Below are 20,940 nucleotides of genomic sequence, written 5' to 3'. Positions count from 1 at the left end.
TCATTATCAAGTGGGTTCAACTGCTTGGAAGCATCAACTGGAGCAGATGCAGTCATTGGGCGAGAGGACAGGAGAGGGAGCCATTAGTTTGGCCAGGGCTCGGTCTTTTAAATGTTCTAAACCTCGTGCAAGAAGCATATTGCGCAATAAGCCTGCAAGGCTGCAACTGATCCCACAAAGTGGACGAGCAAGAGTGTGTTTGTTTCTCACTGAAATACTGTTTAAGAGGGAGTTTCTGAAGGGCAGCTGTGTCATTTGCCATAAGTTTACAATTTAACAGAGAGGCAGCTCGCAGTTAAGAGTGTAAAAGCATGCAGCTGGCAGTGCTATGCAGGAAGAAAAACAGAGCAGGGAAACTACTGAACTACACATGAGTGACGGTCGCAGCAGTAACACCAGCCACTATATATATATATATATATATATATATATATATATATATATATATATATATATATATATATATATATATATATACATATTTTTATATATATGTGTGTGTGTGTATTTATATACAGTTTATTTGCCAGCTTAAGACACACAGATAATATGAAAGTGTTTTAGACATTTGTAGGTGGAATGTATTTACTGTCAGCAAAGGCAATATTTGAAACAGACACTAGCTGAATTCTTACCAAAGCTATGACGGGGCAAAGTTTGCTCAGACCCAATCAAAATCTATCAACAGAAGGCTATTAGTTGTAGAAGCTGGTAAGGACAGCAAAGATCCAGTCTGAAGTTCTCAGTGTGCATCTGATGAAAATGTCAACTCAGAAAATGGATTGATAGGAAATGAGTGCTAAATGTTTCTGTATAAGCCACATGGATGTTTTGCTAAGAAACAGAAAGCACACACTGTGCCAAGTTAATTACTTTTTAAGTGATCATATTTTTTTAACATATAACCCGCTTAAGTGTTGTTTATGTAAATGTTGATTTTTTTTCTCAGTAAATTTGCTTGGAAATGCAGTATATTCCAAAAATTAAATTAATCTTTTGGGACCCTGCACATTTTATACATTTTTTGTGAGTATCTGAAATATGGATATTGATATGGTGATTGTAGATACCTTTCTTAATTGAACTTTGATTTACTGTTATATCAGCTGTGTAATAAGGTTTGTGATGTGGCGTCATTAAATGTCATTTGTAAATTGAGATCTACAACTCCCCAAGGAAAATAAATGCAAAAGGATTTTAGTTTCCTTCTGAATGCACAAAGTGGCAGAGGAGTTAAAACCACAGTGCTCAATGTTCCTGAAATACCTGGCACATTATCATCTCTCTACAGACAGACATGCTTATCAATAGCTGCCAAAGTAAATGGCCCATAAAAAAAAAATTGCTATTAAAAACGAAGAAGACTTGAGTCGTGTTGTTCAGTTTACACGCATTTGTCTTCTAATTAAAGAAGATGCAAGATGATTATGAATTTTTCTAAATTTTCAAATAGCTTTGAATTTGGTGTTGTGAGACACATTCATTTTGAGTTAAGTGAAAAATGAGACACTGGATTAAAGATTTGGCCACAAGACAGACGTAAATTAATTTTTGAATAAAGGGAGCAATATGACCCAGTAATTAAGGCACATTTTAAAGATCAAGTAGAACGTCACCTTGGTTAACATTGCCTGTTGGCTCTAAAATGGAAATCATAGCTAAAGTTAATTCTTAGAATTGGAACAACAGCTGCAGCTTTACTTAACTCCTGACAGGAACGATAAGTGGCCCACCATAAACACTGTAGTGGTGAACTTTCTATTTGCTTGGTCAATCACTGGGGTAAATGAGGCAATCAGTTAAATTATTACCCAAAAGTTTACATGACCCTTATTTATTTTAACTTTCTTTGGCTCAGTTAACTCTGGAATTACATGTTTATACAATGTGTGTTTTTATTGGTTGAATATACCAAACATCCATCTTGCACACTTAGTTTTTCTGATGTTCCATGGGTTCAGTGTTCTAGGCTTGGTGCCTGTCTAAATGTTTTCCCATGTCTCTGTTAGTTTTTCTCTCAGTACTCCAGTTTTTTTTTTCCCACATTTCCAAAGACAATCAGATTAGGCTGACAGGTGACTCTAAATTAGTCTCTTTTGGGACTGGGTGTTTGTGTGAGTGTGAATTGGCCATGCGATAAATGAGCACGCTATCCAGTGTTGGTTTCTGCTTTGAACCTGGGATAACTCTGGTCACCAACAGCCTTAAATTAAGATTAAAGCATTTTAATAAACCCATTAAACAACTCCAAAGTTATTCTGGAGAACCTGTTCAAAATTAAAACCTCTGGTAAGGTGTTCTCAGCTAAAACGGTTAGGGTTAGGTTGATATGTTGATTTGAGAGTGTACATTAGAGCATTAGAACATTAGATCATCATCTAGATAAGAACAGGCCATTCAGCCCAACAAAGATCAACAGTACTATCCACTTAATTCTTTCAAAACAACATCAATCGAGTTTTAAAGGTCCCTCAAGTCCTACTGTCTACCACGTTACTTGTAAACTTATTCCAAGTGTCTATGGTTCTCTGTTTGAAGAAGAAAATGCTAATGTTTGTGCAATATTTACCCTGAACAAGTTCCATACTGTGTTCCCCATGTTCTCGCAGAAGTCATTTTATAATAAAAGTCTTGATCCATTGTACTAATTCCCTTAATAATTTTAAACATTTCAATCATGTCACCTCTTAATCTCCTTTTGCCTAAACTGAAACGGCTCAGTGTAGCATAGAGTAGGTCACTGTGTAAATCATTTTTCTAAGAGTTCCAACCCAGTAACCTTGGTTGCAGAACAATTGGTTCATACACAATTCTATAAAAAGTATATGAGCTGGCACCCTCACGCCATTTTAAAGTCCACCTCACATTCACATGTTTTAAATCTCAGGCCAGCCCACTGTCAGTGTAAAGTTTTAACATTATCCCAATATCTGCAACCACAACAGCAAAAACAACATTTATTTCTACAGTTCCATACAAAGAATGTAGCTCAAAGTGCTTTTAAAGATGTCAAAAAGATATGTACAAGAAAATAAATATAAATATAATTAGGTAAAATAAGAATGAATAATAATAATTGGTATGGTATGTGTGGTTTTTCTTCTTTCACTTAATACGGTTGGCCTACTACATCCCAAAACACAGGATGATTGCCAACTATAAATTTGCTCTCTGTGAGTATGGTTTTATATGTATGAATGCACCCTGTGATGAACTGATATCTCATCTAGGGTTGAGGAATACCTTAATAGCTTAATGTATACGGACAGACATCATCTCAACTGACCCTTAGCTAAATAAAACTGATGAATTTTTCTATTAAAGTTTATCTCAGAATATAAAGTGAATGACTTGCTCTGCAAAGGTTGGTTATGTAAAGTAGGTAAATAATTGAAGTTTTTTACAAAGAATGTCATGCCATGTTTTATTGATAGAGTTCTAATTGCCTATGTAAATAGAGGATCCCAAATTTCCTAATGGAGTAGGCATTTATTTAGTGAGAGAAAACTTAAAAGCGGATATAGTAATATGCATTAGCCACCCTCAACCTAACTACTGGGGTACTGGATATTGTCTACAATGGTGGGAACACTCCTTCCATCTAACTTCTGCCTTATTCCTTGGGTTCCAAGCTGCAAGACTGGAAGAACCTTTGTGTTTCTTTGTGGGCATCATGCTAAAACTCACAGTTCAGAGAGATTAATTGCAGTCAAGACAGGCCCTTTACCTCAGGTGCAATGTCCTTCCCATTTATTTGTCCTTCAAACAGATGTTGAGCAGCACCCTTCTCTGGTCTGAAATCTGTTATTATGTTGAATGCCAGCTGGCCACACACCCTATCTCAGATCAGCTCTTTGGGATTTTCTGTCTTTGACCTGATTAGTCTTTCATCTGATTGAGTAGCACTTCTTACTTATTCTGTTGAGTTTGTAATACAGTTCTGGGATCAACACTGCAACTTTGATAATTCTTTTATGTGTATATCTTCATATAAAATTAACATCTAGTTGTTATAAACAATCATTTTTGTAAATAGATTTATTTACCTTGAAAAGTTATTTTAAAAAAGCTGGATTAATCATTAAAATTTTAACTATTCCTTTAGTAATGTGAATGTATTACTTTTCAAGCATTAATATAATAGACACAGATAAATATATGCAAGAGTAGTGCAGATAGGTTAATAGCATATTTTATCTAGTCCACTACTGACAGGAGCCTCAATTGAGGGTTTTAAGCTTGTAAGAGATTCCTGCTGAAGCATCTCAGTTTATCTTCTTTAGAGCAGGACATTTGATATTCTTTAGAACACATGCAACCGCTACACACGCAGTCACAAGGTTATTCTAGCCATGTGGCTTGCATTATTGAAACATGGTGAGCCTATGTCTAGTTACCTGAGAAGAGATCATTTCTGCAGAAACAGCTGTCAGGCTGTGTGATAAAATTGACAACAGTGGAGTTACCTGTAAATATAGGGGCAAGGGATTACTTTCTAATTTTATGATGTTCCAAGTTGTGGAGAAAGCTGTAGCGTGTACAGTTCATTTTTTATTGTCCTTTGTGAGACCCAGCTACAAACTGAATAATGGTGAACTAGATCTGTAAAGAGTAAAAAGACATGTTATTAACATACAGTAAAATATATGTTAAATGTGGGGCAAGTACTAAGTATTCCCTAGAGTGTGCATTTTCTGCTTCTCATCATACTAATTTATACAATTTGTGCTGATTTAATCCCCATACTTCAGATAAGGTTGCTGTAATGTGATGTTAAAAAAGAGGTGGTGCTCTTGAGCAGTCACCAAACAAATAGTCTTGACAAGAATGGTTGGCCTGAACAAAAAGAATATTTAATTAAAGGGAAATAAAGCACATTGGAAGGAATTGCTACAGGGAGCAATACAAATTATATATAAAATTTTCCTGAACAGGTGCTAATCCCAGTATGTCTCCCAAATACATGAAGATTCAATTAAAATGTTTCAAAGATGTAGTGCGGGCGAGTATGTGCAATAAGCCGACACCTTAACTAATGCTTTGTTCCCACCCAGTATTGCTGGACAGTCAAAGATCCCCCTGAACTGAACCTGATAAATGTGTAAGAAAATGGATGGATGGATGAATGGCATAACACTTCCATTGGCTTTCTGACAGAACCAATAATCAAAATTGTTATTATTGTGTATTCTTGCATATCAGTTATTTTCCAGCTGTGGTTTGACCCAAGAACCAGTATTTTGACTTTTTTTGGAGTATCAGTTAATAGTTGTTGTTTTTCAACATTAGGTGAATTCTATGATCAGTGCTCAGATCTTCTAACATCAGGCAGATCCTTAGCAAAACACATGCAGGAGAAAGGAGGAAAACTCTCCGCATTGCTCCTTTCTCCCTGATGACTACTCAGTACCAAGGATAATAATAAACCGGGCACAGTATCTGTCTCAAGTGAGTGGACTGAAAAGATTGATGGTGATCAATTTGTGAATGGAAAGAGTGCACAAATGAGTGAGAAGATAGAGTATAACATTTTTTTCTACAGGCTCTGGTGGCAATTCCTGTTGCTACAAAAAATAGTTAAAATGCCTCAGAAGCACCTTGGGTTCTGATTGTCACTGTTCTTATTTTAAAGGCTGTTAAATTATCAGTAGCAAAATTCCCAGAAAATAAAACAGAAAAATATCTGTTATAGTGATGGTATCCTTTGTTGGGTTTTATTGAGATTGACTGTTCAATTGTGTATATACTAGCGATCATAAGTCTACTCATTGAAATGTCAGCTTTTCCTAACGTAAAGACTAAAATCAAAAGAAAAAATGTTAGACCCTTTCTCATCTTCACAAAGATTTTACCAATGAAATTTAAGTCCTACTTAATTGTAAACCTCAAAGAAGAGTAATTAGTCTGGAAGGAGCCTCTCCAGCTTCTGCTTAAGATGTCCCAGGGAGACAAAAATACACTTTGTGTTTTCTTGGTGGGTGAGTACGCGTGAAATGTTTTATGAATATAAATATTGTCAGTTAGCATAGTCGTACAGTAACTAGCATTGCTTCTTCATAGATGCAGCATCACGGATTCAAATCCTATGCCTGGTAACTATCAATGTTGCATCTGTGTTATCTCACAGTGTCTGTGGGTTTTATTTCCAAAATACTCTGGTTTTCTGCCTACATCTTGAAGATGTGTGTTTGTTAAGGAACACAATATAGCATTCTCACAGCTACTTTATCCGAATTGGCCTAATATGGATGAAATGTAGTCTGACAATTATGAGCAATGACCAAAAAAAATGTTTATACCTTCATCAATATATTTCTACAAAGCATCCTCCTGATACACTGGCCCAACACCGACAGCAACAATAACCTTTCCTCAGAGAACAAAGCAGATGCCTGCAGAATCTGAGATTTTAAAGAAGAAATGGGGAAGGACCCTCAGAAAGCCTCCCACTAATATAATCAGATTGTCCCAGACCTGGAATCCAAAATAAAGGCAAAATAAAGAGAAAAATCGAGAAACACATGGTCTTGGGACTTCGAAGCAGACACCATGTTGATGTGCCTCACCTGGAACTAACTGAAAAGGAAGGTGCGGGACAGAGATGTCTGGAGAACACTTGTTGCTGACCTATGCTTCAGGAGACGTAGAAGACATAAATAAGTAAGTTGTTTTCATATTCAGTACTGCAGTTTGCAATGTTCCTCAAAACTATAGAAGACAGTTCTCCAAATAGCTTCCAAGAATGCTTAAATAGAAATGGTCTATGCGTATACTGAAGGTTAACAGAACTGATGGTTAAAAGAGGGTAATACATGGGAAGGCTGTGAAAGCAGGGACAAAGATGCCCTTTCAAGTGTTTCAATACTGAGATGACTACATGGAGAAGTGATTATCTTTGTCGAACTGAAGGCTCAGAGGCACAAGTGCACAATTAACTGCTAGGGGGATCTGCTGTTTGTTACAGTAGTACGGATGCATCAAAGCAAGAAGTATTTCTGAGGTTTGGCCAAAACTGACTACAAGACAGTGTTTGAAACCACTTGAAGCCCATAGATTTTGATTTATAAGTGAACTGGAATAAGTGTTCGACTCTCAGGTATCAGAAAGAAACTAAGTTACACAAAAAAAGAAAAGAGAGAGAAAGATGGGAGATTTTATCTGTTATCTGTTAGAGGCTTATTATAGTCAGCCCTGCAAGTCTCGAGATCTAGTAGACTTGGTCAAACACTTGTATAGGTAGGCTCAGAAGGGCTGCAGGTTTTGTGGTATTGCATGCAGTTTATTTGCTATTTTGCAATGTCCTGGGCGCATGCACTGATGGATTCCGTTGATGCACCCACCACATGACAAACCACCTCAGGATCCCCAATTAGGACCTGAGGGTACTTATCCAATTCCTATTGTTTATTTATTTAATAAATCTTATAATGTTCTATATGAGTTGGAGTTGTATGTAGCAGAGCACAATTATGATATTATAGCAATAACGGAAACCTGCCTAAATAACAAAGATGGGGATGAGTGTAACATAGAGGGATACACATTTTTTAGGAAGGATAGACAGAACAGAAAAGGAGGTGGGGTTGCTGTTTATGCCAAACAGGAATTAAATGTAAGTCATCTTCAGTTGGATGATGAGCCCCATCTTAGTGAGGACATGTGGCTTCGCCTGGAAAATATTAGGGAAAAAGGTCTCATTTTAGGAGTGTGTTATAGACCACCCAATTCAGACAGTAATTTCAACACACATCTTTTAGTAATATCAAAAGGCAAGTTTACAGGGGGATATTATAGTCATGGGGGACTTTAATTATCCAAATATTAACTGGGATAACCTTACAGATGGAGGAGCACAAGAGCAGGAGTTTTTAGAAGTAATCGGCGACTGTTTTTAACACAGCATGTTAAAGCACCAACAAGGGGTGAAGCCTATCTGGATTTAGTATTCTGTAATAATCAGGATAGAATTGAGGGTGTAGAGGTGATTGAACCACTAGGGTCAAGTGACCATAATGTAATACAATTCTCAGTATTTTGTAAGAGTACAGATGCAAAGACTAAAATTGTTAAGTTGAACTTTAGTAGGGCTAATTTTGAGCAGATGCGACAAAGTCTAAGTAGGATAGACTGGGATAAGCTTTTAAATGTGGAGACAGTCGAGGAGCAGTGGAACAGGTTTAAAAATGTTTTACATGTAATGCAGGACAGATACATACCTAAATTTGGAAGTAATAGGAAACTAAAAAAATCTCCACGATGGATTAATAAAGATTTAAAAAGAAGTTGCAAAGGAAAAACTGCTGTATAAGGCATATAAGACTAATGACTGCAAAGAGAACCGTAGCGTATGAGAACATGAGGGCAACCATTAAGAAGGATATCAGAGAGGCTAAAAGACAGTTGGAGAGGAATATAGCAGATAAGGCAAAGAAGACCCCAAGAGATTCTTTCAGTATTTTAGTAGTAAAAGAACAGTTAAGGAGGAGGTCAAGTTCATCAGGAATAGTAAAGGGAATTAAAAGATACAGACAATGAAATAGCAGATGCCCTAAACTTACATTTTTCTGAGGTGTTTACAAGTGAGCAAGTGGATAACCTGCCAGAGGTAAACACAACTACTAAGGAGGTACTGAGGGATTTGGAAATTGTAGAGGGAGAAGTGCTGCTCAGATTAAATAAGATGAAATCAAACAAATCACCAGGCCCAGATAATATTTATCCTCGTGTTCTTAAGGAGGCTAGTGAGTACATATATAAACCCTTGACACATATTTTTAGGAAGTCACTGTGCACTGGAGAGATTCCAAAGGACTGGAAAATGGCAAATATCATCCCATTATATAAAAAGGGTGACAGGGCAGATCCAAGCAACTATAGGCCAGTAAGCTTAACAAGCATCACAGGAAAATTAATGGAAGGAATTATTAAGGATAAGATTGAGCAACACATGACAAGGACAGGAGTTATTCTGAACAGTCAGCATGGGTTCAGAAGGGGAGGTCGTGTTTTACTAACATGTTGGAATTCTATGAGGAGGCAACAAAAGGATACGATCAAAGTGGAGCTTATGATATTATTTATCTGGACTTTCAGAAAGCATTTGATAAGGTGCCACATGAGAGGTTGGGCATCAAGTTAAAAGAAGTGGGAATTCAGGGTGATGTTTTTAGATGGGTGCAGAATTGGCTCAGACACAGGAAGCAGAGGGTGATGGTGCGAGGAACCTCATCAGAACTGGCTGATGTTAAGAGTGGTGTTCCACAGGGGTCAGTGCTAGGGCCGCTGCTATTTTTAATATATATAAATGATTTAGATAGGAATATAAGTAACAAGCTGGTTAAGTTTGCAGATGATACCAAGATAGGTGGATTAGCAGATAATTTGGAATCCGTTATATCATTACAGAAGGACTTGGATAGCATACAGGCTTGGGCAGATTTGTGGCAGATGAAATTTAATGTCAGTAAATGTAAAGTATTACACATAGGAAGTAAAAATATTAGGTTTGAATACACAATGGGCGGTCGAAAAATCGAGAGTACACCTTATGAGAAGGATTTAGGAGTCATAGTGGACTCCAAGCTATCAACTTCCAAACAGTGTTCAGAAGCCATTAAGAAGGCTAACAGAATGTTAGGTTATATAGCACGATCTGTGGAGTACAAGTCCAAGGAGGTTATGCTCAACCTTTATAATGCACTGGTGAGGCCTCATCTTGAGTACTGTGTGCAGTTTTGGTCTCCAGGCTACAAAAAGGACATAGCAGCACTTGAAAAGGTCCAGAGAAGAGCGACTAGGCTGATTCCAGGTCTACAGGGGTTGAATTATGAGGAAAGATTAAAAGAGCTGGGCCTTTACAGTTTAAGCAAAAGAAGATTAAGAGGTGACATGATTGAAGTGTTTAAAATTATGAAGGGAATTAGTACAGTGGATCGAGACTTGTATTTTAAAATGAGCTCATCAAGAACACGGGGACACAGTTGGAAACTTGTTAAGGGTAAATTTCGCACAAACATTAGGAAGTTTTTCTTTACACAAAGAACGATAGACACTTGGAATAAGTTACCAAGTAGTGTGGTAGACAGTAAGACGTTAGGGACTTTCAAAACTCGACTTGATGTTTTCTTGGAGGAAGCAAGTGGATAGGACTGGCGAGCTTTGTTGGGCTGAATGGCCTGTTCTCGTCTAGATTGTTCTAATTGTTCTAATATCTTGACCTCCTAGGCATTGCTCTTGATTTTAAGTGCTACAATAACAGTGTTTCCTTTTTGTTAATATTCTAAAAACAAAAAGTCCACAAACAATAATTCAGCTACTGAGCCTTCATATGCAGTACTGTAGTTTGTATATATTTTATACTGGGGTATAATTATAAACCATTTTTTAACAATGTCAGTATTTTCTTATGCCACAGATAAATGAACATACACCAAATGATTACAGCAATTCAAATCAACTGAGAAATATAATCAGGCTGTACTTTAAATACAACCTTATTGGTAATTAAGAACTATAACCTTTTCTGGCCAGGAGATGGCGCTTAAAGCTTAGTACTGTATCATGATTTAGTTTTTCTTACTTCTTGAGCTAAAGTTTCAGGCCCCTTCTTTAGATGATTCTTGTAACTTAATACAAACATAACAAACCCATCAACCTTTCATTAATCAATTAAGATAAAATTGCATTAAATTTTAAAACATTTATGATACAATGTAATTGAATAGTGTTGTTCACTTTAAATACTGTTATACTTGTGTTAAATTTTTAGTATACTGCACAGAGCTTTGAAAATTAAAACCTTAATTTAACTTCAAATGAAGATGCTGCTTATATATAACTAGCAAAATACCCGTGCTTCGCAGCGGAGAAGTAGTGTGTTAAAGAAGTAATGAAAAAGAAAAGGAAACATTTCAATAATAACGTAACATGATTGACATTGTCATGAGTGTTGCTGTCATATATATATATACACATATATATATACACACACACACAAACATATATATACATATACACACATATATACAGTATATAAACATATACATCCACATATACGAGTATATATGCATACATATGTATATATATGTGTGTGTGTGTGTGTATATATATATATATATATACACATACACACACACACACATATATATACATATATATGCATATACATATGTACATATATACACATATATATACATATCCACATATATATACTGTATTAGGGGTGGGACTCGATTAAAAAAATTAATCCAATTAATTAGAGGCTTTGTAATTAATTAACTTCGATTCATCGCATGTAATCGCACACGTAAATTTGCCCTAAAGCGCAAATGTTTTTTTAATTTAAAAGTGTTTTAGTGGGCGACAAATTCAAATAATAGACATGGACATGAATATTGTAAACTCAAGCTCTTTTAATTTTTGAAAAAAAAAAAGCATTTAAACTGCATTTCAATTCAAATAAGAATCATCATCCGTGGCTAAAATTGGGCAGACTTAAAAATAAAGTGGTATTCTAAGTACTTTAAGTACATGTTCAGAATAGTATTGTCTTTAAATAATAAGAAAAATTTTAACATAAAGTGCAGTTTTTCATCTTAAAAAAATTAGCCAGAAACATAAAAGTTAATTTGACCAGCATCACCTTTAAACTCTGAGTAACCTTAGCCAAAATTATTTTGTACATTAGGCTAAAACAGTGTGATCATTGAACATTTTGTAATTAGATGTAATTAAAATTACTAGCGGTCACGGAAGTCCAATGATCCCCAATATGAGCCACAAAGTCTGCTTTCTGTAATGCATCTAATTTTGTTTGCTTTTCAGTGTCATAAAGCTGTTGAATTTTACTTGAAATAGTCCCTCGGCACGGCAGTTGAAAAGTTGGATCACCTGACGGTAACTGTAGCACATTTTCCAACCCCCTATCTTCCACCACTGTTAGTGGTCTACAGTCCAAAGCAATCCATTTTGCAAGAGAATTTGTAAGTTTGACCAATTTTGACTTACTAATTTTGGTCCTGAAGCCAGTCATTTCATCAGTTTTGGGCTGCCGACACCTTTTGTTGGTACTCAAACTCGTACTGCTAGTGCTAACAGCATACACAGTTTCTGTGTTCGCTGTAACATGTTTTGCATTTAGATGGTACCGTAAGGTTGAAGTGCCTCGGTGTTATGCACAAAACCACGCTTTTATCAAGGCTTCCGTCGGGTAGTCTTTTGAAATGAAATTTTCCTCCAATCAGTTGTAGCAACACGCTTTCTTCCGACTGTTACATTTTTGTAGCTCTGATGTGTGCATCAATGTAATCGGTGTAGCAGGAAATCATGCATTGACAGAAGTTCGCCTTTTCTTGGAATGCAAAGTGTGATTAAATGCGTTATTTTTTAACGCGTTATGAAGCACGTGCATCGAGGCTTCTCAGCTGTGCTTGTGCTAAGAAAAGGAAACATTTAAAAAATAACGTAATACGATTGTCAATGTAACCTTTTGTAAGTAGTGCCTGGAGGATTCAGAGTGTGGAGAAACTCTAGAGACAGCATATGTATTACTTTGTGGATTTTTCTGTGAGTATTTGGTGGCAGCGTCACAAAGTTGGTTCTGCAAGACTGTGTTAGTTACGGAGCTCAGCTCAGAGCGAAATGAGGTGAATGGGAGGGGAGATGATGACGTGACTCCCACACCCGCCTTAACTGTCAATCCCCCCCACAAAGACAGTCTCTCGGAATTTGCATAAGCACAGCCCCTCACCATCAACGTTAACTTAGTTACAAAATGATCAAAACCGTGTTTACACCGTGCTATGTTTTCGACTCTAACATTTTTGAAGCTCTGATGTGTGCATCAAGGTAATTGGTGTACCAGGAAATCATGCATTGACAGAAGTTCCCCTTTGCTTGGAATGCAAAGTGTGATTAAATGTGTTATTTTTCAATGCGTTATGGAGCACATGCATCGAGGCTTCTCAGCTGTGCTTGTGCTAAGAAAAGGAAATATTTTAAAAATAACGCATCACGATTGTCAATGTAACCTTTTGCAAGTAGTGCCTGGAGGATCTCCTGGAGGGAGATGATGACGTGACTCCTCCACCCGCCTTAACTGTCCATCCCCCCACAAACACAGTCTCTCGGAATTTGCATAAGCACAGCCCTTCACCTGCAATTTTAACTTAGTTACAAAGTGAACAAAACCCTCGTTATATCCTGCGTCCTCTCATTAAACTTGTATCCCGCATTACCCGTGGGCATGACAAACACCAGCGGCAGCCTGTCTATGAACTTAATTTAAACTAGGTTTACACCGTGCTTTGTTTCCGAAGTAGCAGCACTCATGAATATGGTTGTATATGTCACTCGCTCGCTTCTTATTGTTTCGCTGCCTTCTCAATTATATAATGCATGTTTTCTTCAGCGCTTTTTGGAGCTCTTCCTTGTTTTCTACGTACTGCGTTGATAGTCAGTTCACGTGATTACGTGGGAGGCGTGATGATGTCACACAAAACTCCGTCCCCCACGGCTATTGAGCTCAACTCCATTACGGTATATGGAGAAAAATAGCTTCCAGTTATGACCATTACGCGTAGAATTTCGAAATGAAACCTGCCCAACTTTTGTAAGCAAGCTGTAAGGAATGAGCCTGCCAAATTTCAGCCTTCCACCCACACGGGAAGATGGAGAATTAGTGATGAGTCAGTGAGTGAGTCAGTGAGTGAGTGAGTGAGTGAGTGAGGGCTTTGCCTTTTATTAGTATAGATGAACTAATGACACCTTAAAACATGGCCTAATAAAACTCCACTCTAGAAATTGGTCATACTGTACCATCATTCTAGGGATCTGCACTGGCAATCGGAAGGTTGCTGGTTTGAATCCCGTAAATGCCAAAAGGGACTCTGCTCTGTTGGGCCCTTGAGCAAAGCCCTTAACCTACAATTGCTGAGCACTTTGAGTACTGAGAAAAGTGCTATATAAATCCAAATAATTATTATTATTTTGAATTTAAGCAGTGTTCTATAACAGATTTCCCTGGATTTCTCTCTTAGTAAGGAAGGCTATAAAGACATTTATTGTAAAGTGTTCTGATATTTCTGAAAACAGTGTCCGGTAAACGTCAAATACTGCTGCAATAATGGAATTTGTCAGGAAGCATGAAATGCATACACTGTACTTTAATTATTTTGTTTCTGTCTTTATCTTGTCTCTCAACTTTAAATCTGACATCAGTTTAAAGAATCAGGCTTGTTTTGTTTAAGAAGACTTTTATTGCTAGTGTTAACTACATATAACAAAAACAGTACTTGAACTAAAAACACCACATATAGCTACCAAACCCGAGTGAAATCATTAAATTTAGAAGAGAGCTGGCCTGCCTTCCTCTATCTTAGCCCAGTTAATATTTATTTTCCCATGTGCAGGAATTTCCTGCTACCCAAATTCAGTTTTGTATTCATGAACAACTTTTTAAGGTATTGTAGACATACATCTGTGGAACCCTCTTCTGATTCTTGGGTTCCTTGCACCTCTTTAGACTCCCAGCGGCTACCTTGAAAAATGACCAGGCATCCATGGGTCTATAAAATGGTCAACATCAGCACTTAACACAGACAGCAACAAGGCATGTGATTCAAACCCAGAATGCTAGATCTGCGAGGTGCAGCATTGACTACTACCATGCTACCCATAATAAATAGATTTTTATATAACTAATGATAATTTTAAAAAATAGTAAGACATTAAAGGATAAGGTTTGTATGTTTAAGTCAAAGTTAGCTCTTCACAATCATGGTATATATTAAATAGACACGTGAAATGGTGTTCTAATGTTTTTTTTTTCATTTTCAGGAATATGGAGGTTGTCCTTACATATTAAAATGGAGGTCAAACGTGATTAGAAGAAAAGTGAAAACAAAAGCTTTAAAACTTACTGAATATGTCCACTTTGAAGCAGCAAAGAAAACTTGCTTCTGTGCTTGTAACAACAAAAGTAAACTGGAAGTAATGCATTTTATCACATTTTCATGGTACTAATCTTCCCGAGATAAGGATATGTTTTCTACTCACTTGTCTGCTGACAGTGGCAATCTTGGGTGGAGTTTTGTCATTTTCCATAGGTGCACGGATAATAATAGCCATTTGTCCTAAACCTTGCTGTAACTTCAGGCTGCATATTTTCCTCCTCTTTTTGAATCTCTTTCATCAACAGTTATGTTCTGTCATAACTTGCAGTGTGTGTCTCATATAATAATAGAGCTGTCAGTATACAATAAAATAATCTGGCTCCAGCACCACACTCTGGCTCTTAGTTTTTTTTGTAAAGGTCTTCATTAGAGATCTTTTCAGGCCAGAAGATTTGAATGATCCTCCTGAGACATGGATTTTGGAAGACAGTGATCTTATTTATGTCCCTCTTAACAGCACACCAGCATTCAGAGCCATACAAAAGAAGAGGTTTGATATTCTTCTTCTTCTTCTTCTTCTTCTTTTGGCTGCTCTCGTTAAGGGTTGCCACAGGAGATCATCTTTTTCCATGTCTTCCTGTCCTCTGCATCTTGCTCTGTTGCTGTTATGAAATCTGACCTTTTGCTCCCAGGCTGTAATATTAGGACTTCCAGATGGGCTGAAGTCTTGCGAATGCACAGCATGCTTTCCCAAGTCTTGCTCTGATGTCCTTTTGTGCTGCACTGTCCTTATTAACAGATTGCCAAGATATGCAGACTTCTCAATGTATTTGAATGGAGCATCATTAACTTTGATAGGTGCACCAGGGTTGGCATTTATGCACATCACTTGTGTTTTAGAGGCACTAATGTTGAGGCCTATTTCCTTTTACAAAGATATTCAGTTTCTCAGTCTTCCCCTGAAAATGGTATAATTTTGAGGAGAGGCCAGCTAGGTTGTCAGCAAAATCAAGATCTTCAAGCTGGGATACTAGGGTCCACTGGATGCTTCTAGTTTTGTCAGCCATTGTCCTCTGCATGATCCAGTCAATGACAAGCAGAAAGAGGATGGGAGATGTGATACATCTCTGTCACACACCAGACTCCACCATAAACCACTCTGACAAGGTTCCGTCAACTATGATGCTGCACTGAAACAAGGTAGAACATCCCCATAAGTATAAACATCTTTGGAGAAACTCCATATAACTGTAAGATCTTGCTTACAGTGTCATGGTACAGGCTGTCACATGCTTTCCCAAAGACAATGATGTTGATTTATAAGAGGGTGTTCCACTCTAGAAGTGGCATGGTGGAACAGTGGGTAGCGCTGCTGCCTCGCAGTTAGGAGACCCAGGTTCGCTTCCCGGGTCCTCCCTGTGTAGAGTTTGAATGTTCTCCCTGTGTCTGCGTGGATTTCCTCCGGGTGCTCCAGTTTCCTCCCACAGTCCAAAGACATGCAGGTTAGGTGTATTGGTGATCCTAAATTGTGCTTGAGGTGTGTGTGTGTGTGTGTACACCCTGTGGTGGGCTGGCACCTTGCCTGGGGTTTGTTTCCTGCCTTGCACCCTGTGTTGGCTGGGATTGGCTCCAGCAGACCCCCGTGACCCTGTAGTTAGGATATAGCGGGTTGGATGATGGACGTTCCACTCTATGGACTGCTTAATAATGTTCCTCAGAGCAAAGATCTGATCAATGCAGCCCTTCCCTCTTCCAAATCGTGTCTGTTCCTGTCTCAGCTTCTGGTCAACTGCTACATTAATTCTTTCAAGTTGATTCCTACAGAAAACTTTGGATGGAATTGAGAGCAGATGACACAATTCTGGAGGCTGCCTTTGTTGTGGAGTTTGACTATTAAACCCTTGATCCAGTCCACAGGTATTGTGTCCTTTTCCAGGATCTTCCTGCCTCAGTTGGGGGACTAGTGACAATGTTCAGTATTGGCTGTAGTTCCTGTTCTGTTGAGAGGTTGTTGCCATTCTTGTCTTTAACAGGGTCAGACTGGCTGGTGTACTTGCAACTGAATTGCGGAGTGATCTAGTAGACAGCACTCATCTCACATCTTGTAGCAGCATGTTCAGCCTGACCCACCAACTTCTCAACAAAGACTCTCTTGTCTCTCCTGGTGCTCTTCATAACCTCCTAATCTTTGCTCTTATAGGCTTTGCTGACCTTCTTTTGGAGCCTTGGTGACTTTGTTTTCAGCAATATCTTCAGTTGTCTGCCAGGCATAATCCAGTCCTTGTCTTTGTTTTTCTATAGCCTAAGACTTTGGTAACTATATTCATTTATGTTTTCTTAATGACTCCCATACAGTGTTGATGTCGGGTTTCACGTCAAATTCTTCAGCCCAAGGAGCAAAGTGATTTCTCAACTCCACAGCAAACATGGTGGTGAAGTTTGGGCAATTGAGCTTCAATCAACATCAAGATGATTTTCTCTGTTCCTTCTGTTTGACCACTTTCCTAAGCTTGAACTTGATGAGTGTAGTGACTAGGCAGTGGTCGGTGTAAATATCAGCCCCACGGCAAACAAAGGCATCAAGAAGGGACCTGTGCCACTTTCCATTGATCAAGATGTGGTCAGTCTGGTTGGTAGTGGAACTGTCAGGTGACTTCCATGTGAACTTATGGATTTTTTTTGTGGGAAGATGCTACTGCCTATTACATAGAATAGCTCTAAGGGGTCATTGGGACACATAAGCCTTCCCATCACGACAAGTTACCAGCAAATAGAGAGGAACCATTATGACTAATGGATCCAGTGATTTTGCACTTTCTGAATCACTTGTACATACAGTGGTTTAATGGAAGATGCATACTAAAATTTTATGATTTTTTTTTTTCTCTCAAAAGTGTCACTTCATATTCAGTCAAGTTCCACATTGTATCGTTATACCAGCTACAGGCACAGTGCAATCTGGGATTGCATGTCAAGAACTATCAATGGAAGCCAACTATTTATTGCCACTTTTACACTCATTGTTGGGACTGTCTTGTTTGTGACCATGTCGCCTTCCAGTGCTGTGCTCATCACCCTATTACTCACCTTTCCAAATTCTGTTTGATATAGATAAAATTAATAAAGAAAACTGAACTGTTTTAATGTACACATACCTATAATGACAATTATCGACACACCTTAAAATAAATGTATTATTAGATTTCCTGTTATAAAAAATAAGTTGAGATAATGTTTGGACCCTGAACGGACAATAACAATATATCTCACTTACTCTGTTTGTGGAATCATGCTGTAATTCTGTATATCCCTGTCAGTTTACCTATAAAATTTACCTATGCAACATAGTCAAAAATGGCTTATGATTTTAAACAAGTGATGATAGTGCACCTTTTAGTGAGAGGTTGTAATTGTATTTATCTCTTGAGTAAAAAGAAGCTTACAGCACAAACAAAAACACTGGCATAGCGTAAACCTTCAGCATTTACTTTAACTTACTACACACTGAATTTGCTATTACACCAAAGCAAATTAGAACTGCAAACATACAGTTATACGGGTTTTGAAATTTTGCATGCAGGAGATGAGGTCAACCTTTTTGTAAGAAGCAAATGTATGCCATGGATTTCAACAAATGCATTCATATATTTCTAAATTGGGATGAATTATGATCTGGTTCTATACAGTCTAATGACAACAATATTACTTCCCTTTGTATCTTGTAAGGTGCAAATTAAATGCTGATGAAACTCATTTTCCATTAAAATGGGACACAGACTGAAAAACAGAATGAAGAGGTCATGTTAATAAATTTGTTTCTTTAGTTCATATTTGCTTTTTCCCTAATGTATTTGTTTACAATGTGCATACTGTAATTCTGATTTATACTTCTTTCCAAACTTTATAACATTACAGATAGATAGATAGATAGATAGATAGATAGATAGATAGATAGATAGATAGATAGATAGATAGATAGATAGATAATATGAATTGACTGTTTCTAGTCTTGTTAATATACACTGATAAAACATTGATGTTGAGCAATTACCATATTATGGCTGAATTGCTATCATAAAACTGTAATCGTGGACCTGAAAATGGCAAAGTTCATTTTATTTTAGACAAACAGATGGGATACTGAAGTCAGACAAGGTTACTAATTTTATTTATGGAGAAATTGCAGCTCTTTATAATTCTTGTCAAATAAAAATGTGATCAGCAGATTATCTGATTTTGTTCCAAGTCATAAAAGGTTCTATGAAAGGGCAACCTTATCTATAAGATTTAGAAAAAGAAATGCAGTATTTGCCAAACACACTTTGCCCAGGTTAATTTATTACCTGGAATTTGAAAACTTTATCGCAAAGTTTGCCTGTCAAGGCATAATTGCACTGGAAAATAAAATTGCATTATATTTCACATGTCTGAATTAATCTGCAAAATAAATGCCTTTAAATTCTGTGTGTATAAAATTAGGAGTTGTGAAAAGTACTGTAGATTAGACTATTTTTATTTATGCAAATTAATTATATGAATTGGTATAGAAGACAACTTTGTATAAACAATAATATTAAAAGAAGAATGTGTATAGAACATAACATCAATGAAAATGAATTTGTTCTGTAACATGTAACATTGAAGAGGCTGTTGAATGCACAACTGATTACATCAACTTCTGTATGGACATTGTAGTTCCAGTAAGAACAGTACGCTGCTATGCTAACAACAAGCCATGGATTACAAGTGACATCAAGGGCCTTCTGAACCAGAAGAAAAGGGCTTTTAAAGGTGGTGATCAGCATGAACTGAAGTGCGTGCAGAAGGAACTCCGAGTCCAGCTCAGGGCGGCGAAAGAGCAGTACAGGAGAAAGCTGGAATAGAAGTTGCAGAACAACAGCATGAAGGAAGTGTGGGATGGGATGAAGATTATCACTGGCTGTAGCTCGAAGCGGTGTGCCACCATCGAGACAGACATGGAGAGAGCAAACCAAATGAACAACTTCTTTAATAGGTTTGATCACAGTAACCCACTCTCACCTCGGAGTACTGCATCCTCCAACCATCCTTCTGCTGATACCAGCATAGGTGAGACATCCCCATCCACAATTACAGCAGCCCATGTGAGCAGAGAGCTGAAAAGACTTTGTGCCAGCAAAGCAGCGGGTTCAGATGGTGTATCGCCACGACTGCTGAAGGCCTGTGCGTTGGAACTGGGGAGTCCTCTACAGCGCATCTTCAACCTGAGCCTGGAACAGGGGAGAGTCCCAAGGCTTTGGAAAACATCTTGTATCACCCCAGTCCCAAAGATATCACGTCCTTGTGAACTGAATGACTTCCGGCCTGTTGCTCTGATGTCACATCTGATGAAGACCATGGAGCCGCTGCTGCTTCAACACCTGAGGTCACAGGTCCGCCACGCCCTCGACCCTCTGCAGTTTGCATACTAGGAGAAGGTGGGAGCGGTGGATGCTATCATCTATATGCTACATCGATCCCTCTCCCACTTGGACAGAGGCAGTGGTGCTGTAAAAAATATGTTTTTGGACTTCTCTAGCACCTTTAATACCATCTAACCTCTGCTCCTTAGAGACAAGCTGACTGAGATGGGAGTAGACTCACACCTGGTGGCATGGATCGTGGACTATCTTACAGACAGACCTCAATATGTGCGTCTTGGGAACTGCAGGTCTGACATTGTGTTCAGCAATACAGGGGCGCCGCAGGGGACTGTACTTTCTCCAGTTCTGTTCAATCTATATACATCCGACTTCCAATGTGACTCGGAGTCCTGCCACGTGCAAAAGTTCGCTGATGACACTGCTATTGTGGGCTACATCAGGAGTGGGCAGGAGTAGGAGTACAGGAAGCTAATCAAAGACTTTGTTAAATGGTGCGACTCAAACCACTTACACCTTAAACCCAGCAAGACCAAGGAGCTGGTGGTGGATTTTAGGAAGCCCAGGCCCCTCATGGACCCTGTGATCATCAGAGGTGACTGTGTGCAGAGGGTGCAGACCTATAAATACCTGGGAGTGCAGCTGGATGA

The sequence above is a fragment of the Polypterus senegalus genome, chromosome 8, assembly GCF_016835505.1.
Source record: "Polypterus senegalus isolate Bchr_013 chromosome 8, ASM1683550v1, whole genome shotgun sequence".
Taxonomy (NCBI): Eukaryota; Metazoa; Chordata; class Cladistia; order Polypteriformes; family Polypteridae; genus Polypterus; species Polypterus senegalus.
This window is presented reverse-complemented; position numbering follows the sequence as displayed.